The sequence below is a fragment of the Castor canadensis genome, chromosome 9, assembly GCF_047511655.1.
Source record: "Castor canadensis chromosome 9, mCasCan1.hap1v2, whole genome shotgun sequence".
Lineage (NCBI taxonomy): Eukaryota > Metazoa > Chordata > Mammalia > Rodentia > Castoridae > Castor > Castor canadensis.
In genome coordinates this window covers 55,652,858-55,667,484 of record NC_133394.1, presented here as the reverse complement: position 1 = coordinate 55,667,484, position 14,627 = coordinate 55,652,858, and the positions used below count along the sequence as shown (strand labels likewise).

Genomic DNA, 14,627 nt, shown 5'->3' with positions numbered 1-14,627 from the left:
GAAATAATATGGAGAGATTACATCAATCTTTATTCATTTCACCCAATATATCCCAAAACTGTAGTACAACATATCATAACCAAGTGTATTAGTCCAATTTCCATTATTATAAAAATATCTAAATGTGGGTACTTCACAAATGTTTATTTCACTCATAGTTGAGGAGTTGAATATCCAAGATCAGATTGTCATCTCAATTTGGCCTCTGATAAGTGCCACCTTGGTTGTGTCACATCACAGTGAATGGGAGATGGCAGGAGCATGTGTGAGAGATTATATGGTGAAACAGAAACTTACACAGAGTATAGTGGGGCCAGAGTTGCTCTGTGGTAACAATCTTCTCATATGAACACACCAGGGTCTCATAGACTTAATCCATTCAGAGGGCAGCACTCATCACCTCATGATCTTCCCTTAGGGTTCACCTCTTAATGGTCTCACCATTGACATTGCAACACTTAGGACCAAGCTTACAACACATGAATGGTGGATATATTTTGTATCAATATATGAAAATGGAAGACTGAAATCTGTTGAAATTGTTCTAAGAAGGGAGGATGGGGAAGAGGGAGAATGATGGAGGATTAAATCCAACTAATACATATTTTGAACATTATCACAATATATCTCCCTGTATAGCTAATATCTGCAATAAAATCATATAAAGGATTATGTATTAAGTATCAAAGCAAATACATCATTTGATTACTAAAACAAGTGAATAACATAAAAAATTAATATCCTACTTTATGAACATTTTAGGGCAACTGGTTATGAAAAGTGTGTTTTAAAAAGTTAATGCAAACTGATACTCAAATATGACTAGAAGCTCTCACTTCTGCACCTTGGAGTGAGAGTCACATGGTTTTCTAGTCTTCTAGAAGCTAAGTCTGTGTCTATTGGGTTCAAGGCACTGTTCTCTGACCACTAGACCCTGACAGACAATGAGATACAGTAGAAAAACCTTGGTTTTGTGATCAGGTTCGGGCATTGATTCTGGATGGTGGAAGTTCAGAAAGAATTACTTCACTTCCCTGAATGTCAATCCTTACATTTTTAGCATGGTGAGAAAACCTCCATGTGTAAAGATGGAGTGTTGTGTAATCTTTACATGTTGTGTAAAGATTGACATAATATATGCAGCAACTAATTTGATGCCTAAGACCCACCTTGTCTACATGGAACTACTCTGTAGGGATTGTCTCTATCTAGGGAGTGTTTCATCATGATTTTCCTTACCATTCTCTTCTGGGACTCATTTGGGCACAAGAGGTGTAAGACTACATTTTGGATCCAATACTTCTTTCCTCACAGTATTCTGCTCTTGTGGCCCCAAACTAACATTTGGAGTCTGATCCTTGCTCCAGAGGACTCAGGTTCATCATTTCCTTTATCTCATAGGTTTTGCTTTGCCCCAGGGCTAGTTTCCACAACCACAGTCTTTTGTGTAAGGAAGTCTCTCATTTCCCCACAAACCCCAACCTACATTCACTCCCAAACAAAAACAATCAAAATCTCAGCAGAAAATGTAAAAAAAAAAAAAAAAAAGAAAAAAAAAAGGTGCCTTCATTGGTGCCTCACATCCTGTAAATACTCAACAGTTCAATAGTCAGGAATTTCCATTCTTACACCTAGGAGCACTAAACTGTTGTAACTGGGCTATTTTCTATTACCATGGTGAACATAGTGATGCAACAGATTTTAGACATAAAATATTTTGGACATCACAGACTCAATCTTTAAAACCAACTATCTTTGAGCTGGAAATATGGCTCAATAGTTGAGTACTTGCCTAAGATGCATGAGGCCCTTGGTTCAATACCTACCACAACAAAGTATAAACCACCCAAACAAAGAATCACTAGCTAATTTTTCTGGTAAGTGAGACTACCATTTCAGAATGAAATTAATATCCATGCCTAGGTACATGCTGGTTATGTCCATATATAAATAGGATTTTAAAGATTCTTGGATATTTTTCTTACATGGAAATGCAGTATGGGTGGTCCAGCTTATATATGGAGGCCTTTCTAAGAACAGAATAAATTCTAAAACCATAAAGATTTTGACTGGGAAAATTTGCTTTGTGCAAACAAGCTTGCCTGTCAAAATGGCACAGAAAAACATTGATGAAAATGGACATTGTACAAAAATGAAATTGTATTATGTTTCTCTGTCATAAAAGTAGATTTACATGTAGAGGACAAAAATACTTATATGGTAACATAAGCTAATCTTGTGTAATCAGAAGGCCAGACATTTTTCAATCTAGATTTTTTTAAACAAACTTGTTGCATTATCGTGCTTTTTCCAGAATTGAACAGAATTGTCAAATCTAATGGAGATTAAGTAGTTTGCTCACAAGTTTTGAAAAAAGCGGGTGCAGTGAACACTCTTGACTTTCAAAGCCATAAACAAGTGGAATGGGAATTCCCCTATGCAACTCATTGTTTAGACAATGTAGATAAGCTAAAGGATCAAATTCTTTTGGTTTCTCCCATTAATGGGTCAAATCAAAAGAGAATGGGATACCTAGCTGAGGAAAGTGTACATAAAAGTCACCCAATAAGACAAGCACAAGTTTTGGAAAGTGCATTAAGGAAATTGTGTGTTCTGGACACTCAGTAGCTACATGTGTGTGGAAGGTAGACAGAATGGATGAGGAGCTCTGTTTTTGATAAGATTGCTGGGAAATCAGAGGATGAGCTTCTTTTTCCAGGGATAGAAGGAAAAGAACAACAAAACCTCAAGAAGCACAGCACATTGCATACCCACTGAGCCTACTCTACTTCTGCACTAATGGAAGAGACTTACATAGAATATTCATGTAATGTGTCAAACAAATAATAGGTGCTTTTTCCCCTTGATATATTTATTTTTGTAAGTAAAAACCCCTTCAACAACTTCACTAAGGAAAACAACATATTATAGTCTTTAAAATCAAAAGAAATTCATCTTACTTTGAACATTTTGTAGCATTACTGATATCTGGTAGAAAGTATAGAAGTTACAATGTAGCATTATATGCCTTTTCTGGTCTTTTATTTATACTAAATTCAAGCTAAATCTTACATACTAAGCAAATAAATAGAAACAAAAGAGAAGAGAATGTTGAAAAGGATCATTGTCTTAATATGCAATTTTTGAGTCTATATTACAAAATAAGAAGCACAAGTGACTCTGGTATATTTTAATAATATGCATTTATTCAGCATGTGAAGAGAGCTACAAAAAACTTAAAATGGATTTATGGGCCTTTTACTTTTTTATGCACTACTTGCCAAAGAACTTCCCATTCCTAGATCAAAATTCTCTGTGGTGTGTTCTAGATATTACCTGAAAGAAATAGGCATATGTGCTGCATAGAAAATGGAACTGAGATAAAATACAGAGAGACATCTAATTTGAGACACTATAGAGACATCAAATGATGTTTTATAACAGAGCCTTAAAAATCACAAAACAAAATGCTCTGTGCTAAGGAGGGTCTTGAATATTTGTGTCCCAAAGCACACTGTGAGCAAATGGTTGCAAACTAAAACCCTTGGGCCAAATTCAGGTCATTCTGGTTTTTGTTGTTGAAACACAACTGTGCTTACTCATTGACATATTGTCTGATTGCTTTCAAGCTACAAGAATTTATGTAAGTAGGTGCAAGAGACCATAAACCTATAAAGCCTCAATAACTTACCATCCAGCCATTTACATAAACAATGATCCATTAGATCAATTTCAACAAACATTCACTTGTCTCTCAATCTCTATAACCACTTGGCCCTCCATATCTGAAGTTCTGCATCTACAGATTCAATCAACTTTGCATCAAAATACTTTTTAAAAATTGTCCCTGTACTAAATATGTACAGATTCTTCTTATTGCATTACTTCATTAACAATATATTGCAGCAAGTATTCACATAGAATTTATCTTGTATTAGTTACAAGTAACCTATAGTTGTACAGTAATGGGACCATGTGTGTAGGTTTTATGGAACTTCTACATAATTTTATACCAAGAACTTTAGCATCCATGGGTATTTGTATTTTCAGGGGTCCCTGAACTGCTCCCTTTAGAATACCATGGAGGAATGGTTCCACTGATGTTTGACTTGGCCATGAGACTTACTTTGTTTAGCAGAATGTTAGAGAAATGTCAGTCTACAAATTTTGAAGCTATGCTTTGAGTCATGACTAGCCATTGTCCCTCCATTGTTAGAATGAGATATGTGGAAGAGAACCACCCTAGCTGATCTGCAGATTTGCAAGAGAAAAAATGCTTATTTTTTGCATTGTGTGTTTATTTGTGCTGCAGAAAAGCCAACTAATAGATAGGAAAGTTATACTTCTGCTTAAACATTCTCCTAGAGGTTTCAATCCCTAAATTATGACACTGGTAGGATTTTGAAGACCAGGTGTGACTTAGTCCTTTCTGGAATCTTATTTCATATCTTAATTGGTTCAGCAGAACATGTTTTCATTCCTCTAAATATGCTAAATAATACTGAATCACATGTCAGCTCTACAAGAACTGTGGAATATTGGCTTTCCTAAACTTAGCATGGTGTGAAGCTGGTCACAATTTTTTCCATGGCTGGATTAAATGTCTTTGCTCCTTAGCTGAGCCTCAATTTGTAAAAAGAAGGAGGGACAAGTCAACATGAAGCCATAAGCCATAGCTTTTACAATGTAGCCCACAGTTTGACTCCTTACACCAGAATTATTATTTGTTAATTGACACAATCATTAAGGTGGATCAAAGATAACTGGATCCTCAGAAACTGTGCAAGAGGAAACAGTCACATTAAAATGATATAAAGATCCAAGAATTTAACCCTGTTAATAAGATTAGCTCAGATGAAATTATTAAAGTATAACAAACCTTAAAAAATGTGATTTTTCAGAATTCAAGTTATTGGACTATAAACAAAGCTTTTTATTGTCCCTTTTCTTGAAATCATCAAACTGAATAACATCAGTGGTCCATTAATTCCAAACTGGTATTCAAGGTCACAAATTTGCCACAGAAACTAGTAGTTGCTCATGGTCTCTGGAGTTCAGTGTTTTACTTGGTTCTATATAGCATTTACATTATTCCATTAACTGTTTCCAGAGCCAGGTTTTGCTGCTTTTTAACAAGCAAGAGGCCAGCTAATTGTGAAAGTGAACTAACTAAAGAATGAATTGTAGGCAAAAAGAATGTTAGCAGATTCTACTATTTAGAGTAACAGAGAAATCTAGAGCATTAATTTCTGAACTTAATTCCTCAACAACAAAGAAGTATATAGTAAATCACAAAAGTGGTATGATACAGATCATTTAGTTTTAGTTTGACAAATAAAAAGATAACAAATGACTGACATTTAGGTATTACTAGCAATATGTGAGAATGATATTTCTGCTGTGCTTTTTAAGAGAGTGAAGATTCACATTTAGTTATGCCCACCAATTATCAGAGGCATTCCCCTAATTTTTGAAACTTACTTCTCTCTTTAAAAATAATCAATCATAGTTCCCAAAAAGAACAGAATTTTCAAATGAATATTTTTACTGAAGCTCTATTTCTGATTTCCTTCTCAATTTATATTTCAACTGTTAATGTTATTTATTTATTTATTCATTCATTCATTCACTTTTTGTTTGGCCAGAACTAAGGTTTGAACTCACTGTCTCAAGTGCTCTACCACCTGAGACTCCAGCCAAATGAATGTTTTAATTGCAATATCATTCACTTTATACTTTACTTGATGTTGTATGAATCCTAGACATTTAAAACCCTACCTAACTCACCACCAGTTCCATTAGTCCATAACTACTTTTCTTATTAGGGAATAAACAATTGCAGGTGACCTTTTATAAACCACTGGACCTCAGGAAGATTCAGCTACTCTTTAAGGAAGAGGTTTTCCTAACAGCATTTACTCTACTTGTCAACAGCAAATATTGGCATCTCTTGTCCAGCACTAAGATGGAAAAAATGTGACACACTAACATTTACTCTTACCATGCACACAATTAGATCAAAATAATGATTCTCCCAGAGATAATGAAGACAGAGAAATGCATAAATAAATGAACTTGCTTACTTATGGTTCTTTGTCATATACTTTTCCTTCTCTTGCAAGGTCTTAAACATCAGAAAAATGAATACTTGGTTTCATTCTTCCTGACAGTTTACACACAGTATTCTGCACATTAATAGATGCTAAATATCTGGGTTTTTGCAGGAAGGATACAGGCTATGTGCATTTACTTAGTAATAGGGAAGAATAATTAGTTAATACAGATAAAGAGCATAGAATAGTGTCTATTCAATTGCTTATTAAAATGAGTAAAAGTAAGGTTAGATGTAGGATGCAGATCAGAATTGTTTTTAATAAACAAGGTTCAAAACTAGGTGAGAACTAAATAAAGACAATGTAGCTGATAAGGATAGTAATGAAGGCTATTAATAAGAATGATGATATAGAACATAAGAAGAACTAGGCTGACAATGGGGTGAGAAAAAAGGTACCACAATATAACACCTGCTAAATTGAACTAATTATAAATGATATTAATCCCTTTAAAATGAAGCTTATTTTAAGCATATTGTTGTAAGATGGAGAAGACAGTATTATTGAAAGATATTATTAGCTATCATATGACTCTTTTCTTATTTAACTATATTATATATTGATAACAAAATATTTTAAGAAAATTTAAGACATATATATTTAGCACTACTTCATTGTTGTCACTTAACGTTTGATTATCTAAAACATAAAACATTAACAGTTCTTTTTTAGAGGAATTAAACAGTACAAATACTCATTGCCCTGAGTTAAGTCATATAAATTAAAATCTAATAATCAGTAGTTTTTATCAATGAGATTTATACACTAAAAAAATGACAAATGTGTCCAACAAAACAATATTTCTCTACTTTCTGAATCTAAGCCAACATTCTGAATACTCAAGACTTCTTTTGCCATACTTCATATTCAATATGTATACATTCTGACTCATTATTTTTACTAATTTTATTAAATACTTGATTAAGCACTGTTCTAAGCTCTTTACCTGAATTAATTCATTTAACTTTCCCTATTAATAAATATTTGCATATAGCCTGTGTCCTTCATGCAAAAATCATATATTTAGCATCTACTAATATGGAGAATAGTATACACTGCCAGGAAGAATGAAACAAGATACTGAGTCATTAGTTTAAAAAATGACTAAACAAAAGTACTTAGCTTTGTAGCAAAACCTTTTCCACCTATAATTGTAACTTTGAAGACCTTCACATTACAATGGTTACAAAATATTCTGTTCCTCTTGAGCAATGTTCAGTAGACTAATTATGTAAAACCTAGGGTAAGTCAAACAGGTTCCCCTTCAGATGGAACAATTACACATATTCATCAAAGTGTAATGTTGGCTTTCCATATGTGAAAATTAAACAATGAAACAAACATGCATTATTGTTGATTGGTTTTGGGAATACAAACTTTGGGAATTACAATTATATTATTTTCCTCATCTCACCTTCAGTCACTGACAGGACTTTTGTTGGACACCAAGTTGTTTCTTTGGAGATTGTGGCAGTAAAGAAAGGAAGATGGACTTCTTCAGAACTGGTAATGAACTGAAGTCCTGCTTCTTCCCATTTTTCAGGTCCAATCAAATCTTTGTCTGAATAAATCAGTAGATTATTCAGCCCATGCTAGGGATAAGAAAGAACATTATTTTTCAAAACCAAAACCATCCCACATATCTCTTTCAACAGGACATGCTTGTGAGGCAGATGATCTACCATTGGAGCCACAACTCCACCACTTTTTTATTCTGGTTATTTTGGAGAGAGGATCATGCTTTTTGCCTAGGCTGGCCTGGATGGTAATCCTATTTTACACTTCATGACTAGCTAGGATGACAGACATATGCCACTACACCCAGCTTTTTCCTTTCATCTGATAAACTTTTTTGCAGGGACTGGCCTGGAACTGTAATCTTACCAATCTCAGTCTGTTATGTAATCTCATTGGCAGGGGCATATCACTGTTCCCAGCATCTCAAGCAGCTAGGATTACAAGTATGAGCCACCAGGTCTCAGTTCTATATTCTGTTATGAAAAATTCAAATTTTTATTTTCTGTAAAGAGAAAACCATTGAAATTCCATAAGCATATAATTGCATAAAAATGAACATAAGCCACAAGAAAGCTATATACGAGTGTTCATATCAATGGCTGGCATATAGAAGGCATTTGGTAAATATTTCATGAATGGGGTAACTAAGAATGAAAGAAAGATACAATAATATCTAAAGTCATGTTATATGAAATAATGGGTAGAAAATAAAAGTGTGAAAAGTATTACATGAAAATGTCCAAAAGTAGATGTTATGGAATCCTTTTACAGTTTCATCATTTACAAATTTTCTGGAATGCACACACACACACACACACACACACACACACACACATTACATTATAATGATAATGAAGAAAAAAGTTAATAAAGGGTAATTTGTACAATAGGAGCTTGGTTTTTCTCTAATAAGTCTAGGGCAATAAGTTGCATAATACATATAAAAATATTTAACTGTGCCAAAAATGTTACTATAGCTGTGATCTGTCAGATCACTGAATGGATTTCTTCCTGGACAGCTTTCTGAGACTTTTCTCTTGGAGCATATCAAAGAAACCAATTTTTAACTTGAGGAGTTTGCAAGTTTAAGAAGGTTGTGAAGTATATTAGGAAGTCCATGGAGTATTAAAAGAAGCAGAGTCACGTCTTAAGTTGGGAGAGGATCTGGGAACATTTTGTGTAGTTAACAGCACTTCAAATAACTAACAAGCCAATCTAGTATATCATGTGTAGTTCTGCATATATCACCAAAAATACTCAAATTCAAAATTTACTGATTTAGACAAGAGGCAATTATATTAAAATTGTCCTATCTATGCAAACCAACAATTTACTACCATAAGCCTAGGAAATTTTCCTTGAAGATATCTTAGAAAATACACCTCAGAAACATACTACACTTCATATGAAGCTACCTGAATAAATTAAACACAGTTACAATGAAAGCCAGTTTTGAAAATATATATTAAGGTAAGAATACTTTAATCCATAGCTCTACGTCATCTTTTGCAGTGTTTCACATTCAATATCCAGCTGGTATCACTTTCAATATTTGAAAAGAAGACCACCAGTTTCTGAATGAACACTTGTACAGCCAATCTGCAACACATAACAAGGCATCTTTTGTGGTACACTTTATTGCAAAGCAAGCAATTCTCTTCTAAGCTCCCACTTCCTATTTGTAGTAAATTTCAACCACTGGTATTTTGGACTGCCTCTCACATGTAAGGAAGTTTGCCCCATTGATGATAGAGTTTCTGTTTTCAAATTATTAATATCAAGAACGGGTGTATACTAGATGTTGAGGATATAGCATGTGGTATTTTTGCACAAATGCAAGGTAAGAGATTAGGAGAAGGAAAGTAATATAATTATGGACACCACTGATGTGAAGTTATAATTATGATGGCTGTTATGGAAAGACAGGGATAGAACAGTGAGAGCATGATAGGAAAATTTGACCCATTCAGGGAGGCATGGAAAGGGTTGGTTTTAGTTACAATGATTAACTGAATTAAGCATGCAAAAGGAGAGGGAAGAAAGGCATTAAATACTCATAAGTGGAAAGCATGGGACCAGAGCATTGAAGCATGCCAATGAAACTAGGGTGAATAAAGGGAAAATTAATTATTTCTGGTAAAATAAGAGCCCAGACCATGCAAACCCATATGGGTCAAATTAAAGAAATCATATTTAAGAATCAGGAAAATCAGTATTGTACTTGAAGGATAAGTTAGACTTGTATTTCAAAACTATTATCCTTATTATCATGTAGCTATGCACTGAAGGATATAAAAAGAGCATCTTCAGATACTAGTTAGTTCGTTAGTAATTTGGCCAAAAAGGAATGAAAGTTTATAGGATAAGCCAGTACAGATGTCGCCAAGACATTTAATGGTTATAATTATTATGATTTATTGGATTAGCTATGAGAATAAGGAACAGTAACAATTCAGGAACAGCTCTCAAATGTCTGACTTTTTTTCTATTTCGACTGTTGAGCTATCCATTGGGAGAATATCAATTTGGGAGACCATCCTAAATTAAGTTAGATTAGCCACATCAAGATATAGTTGTTTGGAATAAAAAGAGACTTGGATTACAAAGAAGTATATGGGTTGACTCCACAAAAGTTGTTAGTGAAGCTATATTAATGTCAGAGATAACCTAGACAGAAATTATAAAGATAAGAGGCTCAGAATGAGCCTTGAGTTAATCTTGAGATTGGGACAGCATACTCAGAGAAAGATATGAAACTAAGAGGAATAATTCAAATCTTAGCATAAAAGAAATAAGATAAGGCTTCTAAACAGTCTACCAGAAATGAAATTCAAAAAACTGGAACTATTTGCTAATAAAGAAGAGCAAGTCCTCTATTTTAACTAGGAGAAAAATGAGAAGTTCATTAATGTGAAGACAAAGATTCATAGTGGCCTAGAGGACCTATGATGATCTGATTATGAATATAGATGTCTTAACTCTGACCTCCATTGTTAAAAGCTATTCTGAGAGTGGTAGGCTGTTGCTATCTATGTATTTCCTATTTGCACTCCCCATCCCCAGCAAAGCTCTTATCTTGCTGTTATGTTAGTACTGACTGACCAGAGCAGAAGTTCTCAATCAAGCAGGATTTTGTGTCCAGGGTACATTTGGCAGTATACAGAGACATGTTTGATGGTGAAAGCTGTAAGGTGTGTTTAGTCACATCTAGTGGGTAGAGATAAAGAGTGTTTCTACACATCCTATAATACATAGGAAAGCATACCATACTTAATATCCAGATCAAAATGTCAATAGCACGAAGGATGAGAAAACCTGTACTAAAGAATAAGCCCTATTTTCTTTGCCTGTCTGACCTGCTCAAGTACTGGGGTATTCAACTACTGTAGATATGAAAGGTAGGGAAACATTAAACAATATGGCTTCAAAGACAGCTATCAACAGGGCCCAATGGTGCACATAGTTATGTAATGTTCTCATGAGGCAGAACACAGGGAGCTCGCGGCCAACCTGGTCAAAGTTAGCCAGACATTATCTCTAAACAAAATACAAATAAAAGGACTGGTCATAGTTCAAGTGGTGGAACACTTGCCTAAATTGTTCAATCCCAGTACAAGGGAAAAAATTTTAAAAATGTTCTCAAGCTAGCAAAGTTCAGATGTCTATCAATAGAAGGCCCTCTTAAGACTGATGGTAATGAAAATATTATAATTTAAAGAATGAAGTTATGATTGAAACAAATTTAAAAATTCCGAATAACAATGATTTCTGAATTTAAATAACAAAAAAGGAAAAAGATGGACACTTGAAGGACCTTTTGGAGTAATGGGAGACTAAACAGGGAGAAACAAACCACAACAAATTAGAAATAAGACTCCTAAGCAGAGAGAGTCATGAGGAATAGGAAATTTTAAAAGCAAAAAAGAATTAAGATGGTGAACAGCATTGATCCAAGTGGGGATACAACAATTTCTTGAATTAATAAAAAGAAAATGTGTTTATATTTGAATCAGAGACAATATTTTTCAAAAAGTCAAATGAAAATAGTTGAAAAATAAAACTCCACTGGATGTTCTGCTATTTATTAAATTGTTCTTAATATGCTTCCCTACTTGGATCCAATTTTTTTGACATTAATATTATGAAACAGACACAGGTTACAGAAAATAAGTTTATCATAATAAGAATAGGGTGAAAAAAAAGAATATTCAGTGTGTTTTCTTAAGCAGATCATGGATATCATCACAACTGTGTAAAAATTCCAACTTTTTTCATTTGGATCTACTAACTGCAAAAGCCATTTCTAAGAGAAATGATAAGAGACTGTTTTGTTAGGACATATAAAATTCCCAACATCAACTATTCAGTTCACTTGAAATGTACTGGGGGAAGGTGAGCTTTTTTTGATTTCTGTATCTTTGCTTCCTTGGTTCCCTTTAGATCAGTGTATTTGAGATGTTGGTTTTTCACTCATAGAGAAAGAGCTGAAAAATAACTCCTTGAGATGTATAAAATATGGACCGTAGGAGACATGCAAAACTCAAAGTGTGTCCAATGATTAAATACCTTTCAGTTGTTTCATCATATTGCTGAGATATTTTCTGAGCTCAGAATCAGTTATGACAAGCAAGGTGAGTCCCTGTTTCTGCACTCCCGTAACGGTGTCAGGTGGATCTGTGCCATGCTGATATAAAATGCTGTGGATGCTAAACGCTGAAAGCAAAGGAAATGTTAACGCTATAAATGCCTAAAAAGATGTTTGTATGTCTGTTGAAAGCAGGGTAAAGTGGCATAGAAATTTCTTAAAATTTTGCTTCCAAGGAAAACAGAGTGGCATTTATGTGGCAATAAGAGAAAAATGTCAAACCACATTAAACTACCATTGCCAAATTTCATCTCTTTGTAATCTAAGTGGAGATTATGTGGTCAGAGGGGATCCAATTAGGCTCCATCAGAAAGTGCAGAGGGCCTAGTGGAGTGCAGTGCCACCCACAGCTTAGGGGGTGGAATCTGGATAAAAATCTATGCCATGCCCCACCAGGCACACCAGGCCTTAGACAGGGGTAAGGGGTGTGCACTTTAAAGAACAGCACGGGAGAAGGGGAGTCCCTGCCAGCCAGTCATCAACAGCATGCAGGCCTCTCCTCCCACCTGAGCAGCATGTTAGCAGTGAAGAAGAGCCCACATCCCTCCCCCAGGTTCCTCCTGGGAGTCAGAGCTTGGGCGTCCAGGACCTTCTGGTCCCAGGCCAAGCCTCTGGTCCATGAGGCTATCAGAGGCCAGATCTCAGAAGGGCTAGGTGGTGATCTGCCTGCACTCCAGCAGGCAATGCATGATAAAGATTAGCTTCAGTGCCATATGAGGACTCACTGGGCTTCCCGGGCAGTTCCCTTCAAACCTAAGGACATAGCTCAGCTGGTAGAGGGGGTATGCACTTTAAACAGCCGAGGGGAATGGGTGGCCATGTGAGCCATGCCTCACTCAGCTGCATGCACACCTCTCCTCCCAAATGAACAGTACACCAATCTTTCAGGAGGAACCCCCATTCCACTGCCAGGTTCCTTCTGAAAGCCAGTGCCTGGGGGCCAGGGCCTCCTGGTCTCCTAGGTCGAAGCTTTGGGGTCACAAGGCCGCCAGAGCACATGTCTCCCTCCCCACCCGTCCCCAACTGCATTCTGCCCAAGGACTCACAGAACTCAGCTGTGATCTCAGTGTCCTGCACAGGGTGATGCCTTCCTCCCAAGCGAGCTGTAGCACCACGGGAGAGGTCTGCTCATTATGCTGAACATTTTAGTGTGCAGACTGCACCAGCAGCGGGTTCCATGGCAGTTCCCAAGCAGACATTTCAATATTAATACTGCAACTCCCCGCCAGGCCCTCTGCTTAAGCATGATGCACCTCTTAGCCTCGCCCACACTCAGCTGGGTCAAACCATATAAAACTACCATTGCCAAAGTTCAGTTCTTTGCGATCTGTCTAAATTGAGATTATGTGGTCAGAGGAGATCAAATCAGGTTGTTTCCTGGGAATTCGCAGTTGACTGACTGCCTGCCTGCCTGGTAACACTCCCCAGGCAAGCCTGCCCCTCTAATTCTTACTCTTCTCTTCAGGATCCATTAGAAGGTGCAGGGTGCCTGGTGGGGTGCAGCGTCTTCCACAGCCCAGGTGGGGTGGAGTCTGGGTAAAAATCCTCGCCAGGCCCCACCAGGTACACCAGGCCTAAGACTGGGGTAGGGGGTGCGCACTTTAAAGAGCAGCTCAGGAGAAGGGGAGGCCCTGCCAGATAGGCATCATCAGCATGCAGGCCTCTCCTCCCACCTGAGCAGCGCGTCAGTAGTGAGGAGGAGCCCGCATCCCACTCCCAGGTTCCTCGAGGGGCCGGTGCCTGGGCGGCCTGGGCCTCGTGGTCTCCCAGGCCGACCCTTGGGCCCACGAGGCCACCAGAGCCCAGGTCTCCCAGCCGCGTCTTGAGCGAGGACTCACAGAAGAAATCGACCAAAATCTCCGCGGTCCTGAGCAGGGTGATGGCTTGCTCCTGAGGGAGCTGCAGAGCCATCGCGAGGTCCGCTCACTAGACGCGGCTGGAAGTGGGCAGCCAGCTCCAGCAAGGGCTTCCACAGCAGTTTCCCCACCAGACGTTTCAAAATTAACGACTAAACCCGCCGCCGAGCCCTCTGCGCATGCGCGATGCGCCTCTCAGCCCCGCCCCACGCAGCCAGGTCCTGCGCTTCCCTGGGTCACCCCACCACCTCGGAGGGGCCTGTTGCGCAGGCGCAGTGGGTGGACATTAGTACTTGCTTCCAGGTGGTCAAGCTCTGCAGTTGTCTTGTTGGAGGGTGGGAGATGGGGGGGCTGCTTCCTATTCCTGTTTTCTGAACAATGAGGGAGCACAGTCTCTGAGTTTCAGATACTTATTTTAAATTTAAATATACGTGAACATGCCAGCTGTGCCTGGCATGGCAGCAGTGATGTCTAGTGGATGTTAGAAACTTCTCC

The 14,627-nt window shown here is 37.3% G+C and overlaps 1 protein-coding gene across 6 annotated transcripts in view; it reads right to left on the bottom strand.

The window, feature by feature from the left end:
• Positions 1-14,298, bottom strand: part of LOC109685614 (rho GTPase-activating protein 20-like) — a 36,169-nt gene extending 21,871 nt beyond the window's left edge. Inside the window, exons 1-5 of one of the 6 annotated variants that reach the window (XM_074041657.1) lie at positions 14,115-14,298; positions 12,198-12,344; positions 9,112-9,230; positions 7,998-8,133; positions 7,528-7,705 (exon numbers count right to left, since the gene is read on the bottom strand). The gene's annotated coding sequence lies outside the window, so the exon portion shown is untranslated. The other 5 variants (XM_074041660.1, XM_074041658.1, XM_074041659.1 and 2 more) reach the window with 5 other exon arrangements.
• Positions 14,299-14,627: the final 329 nt, after the last annotated feature.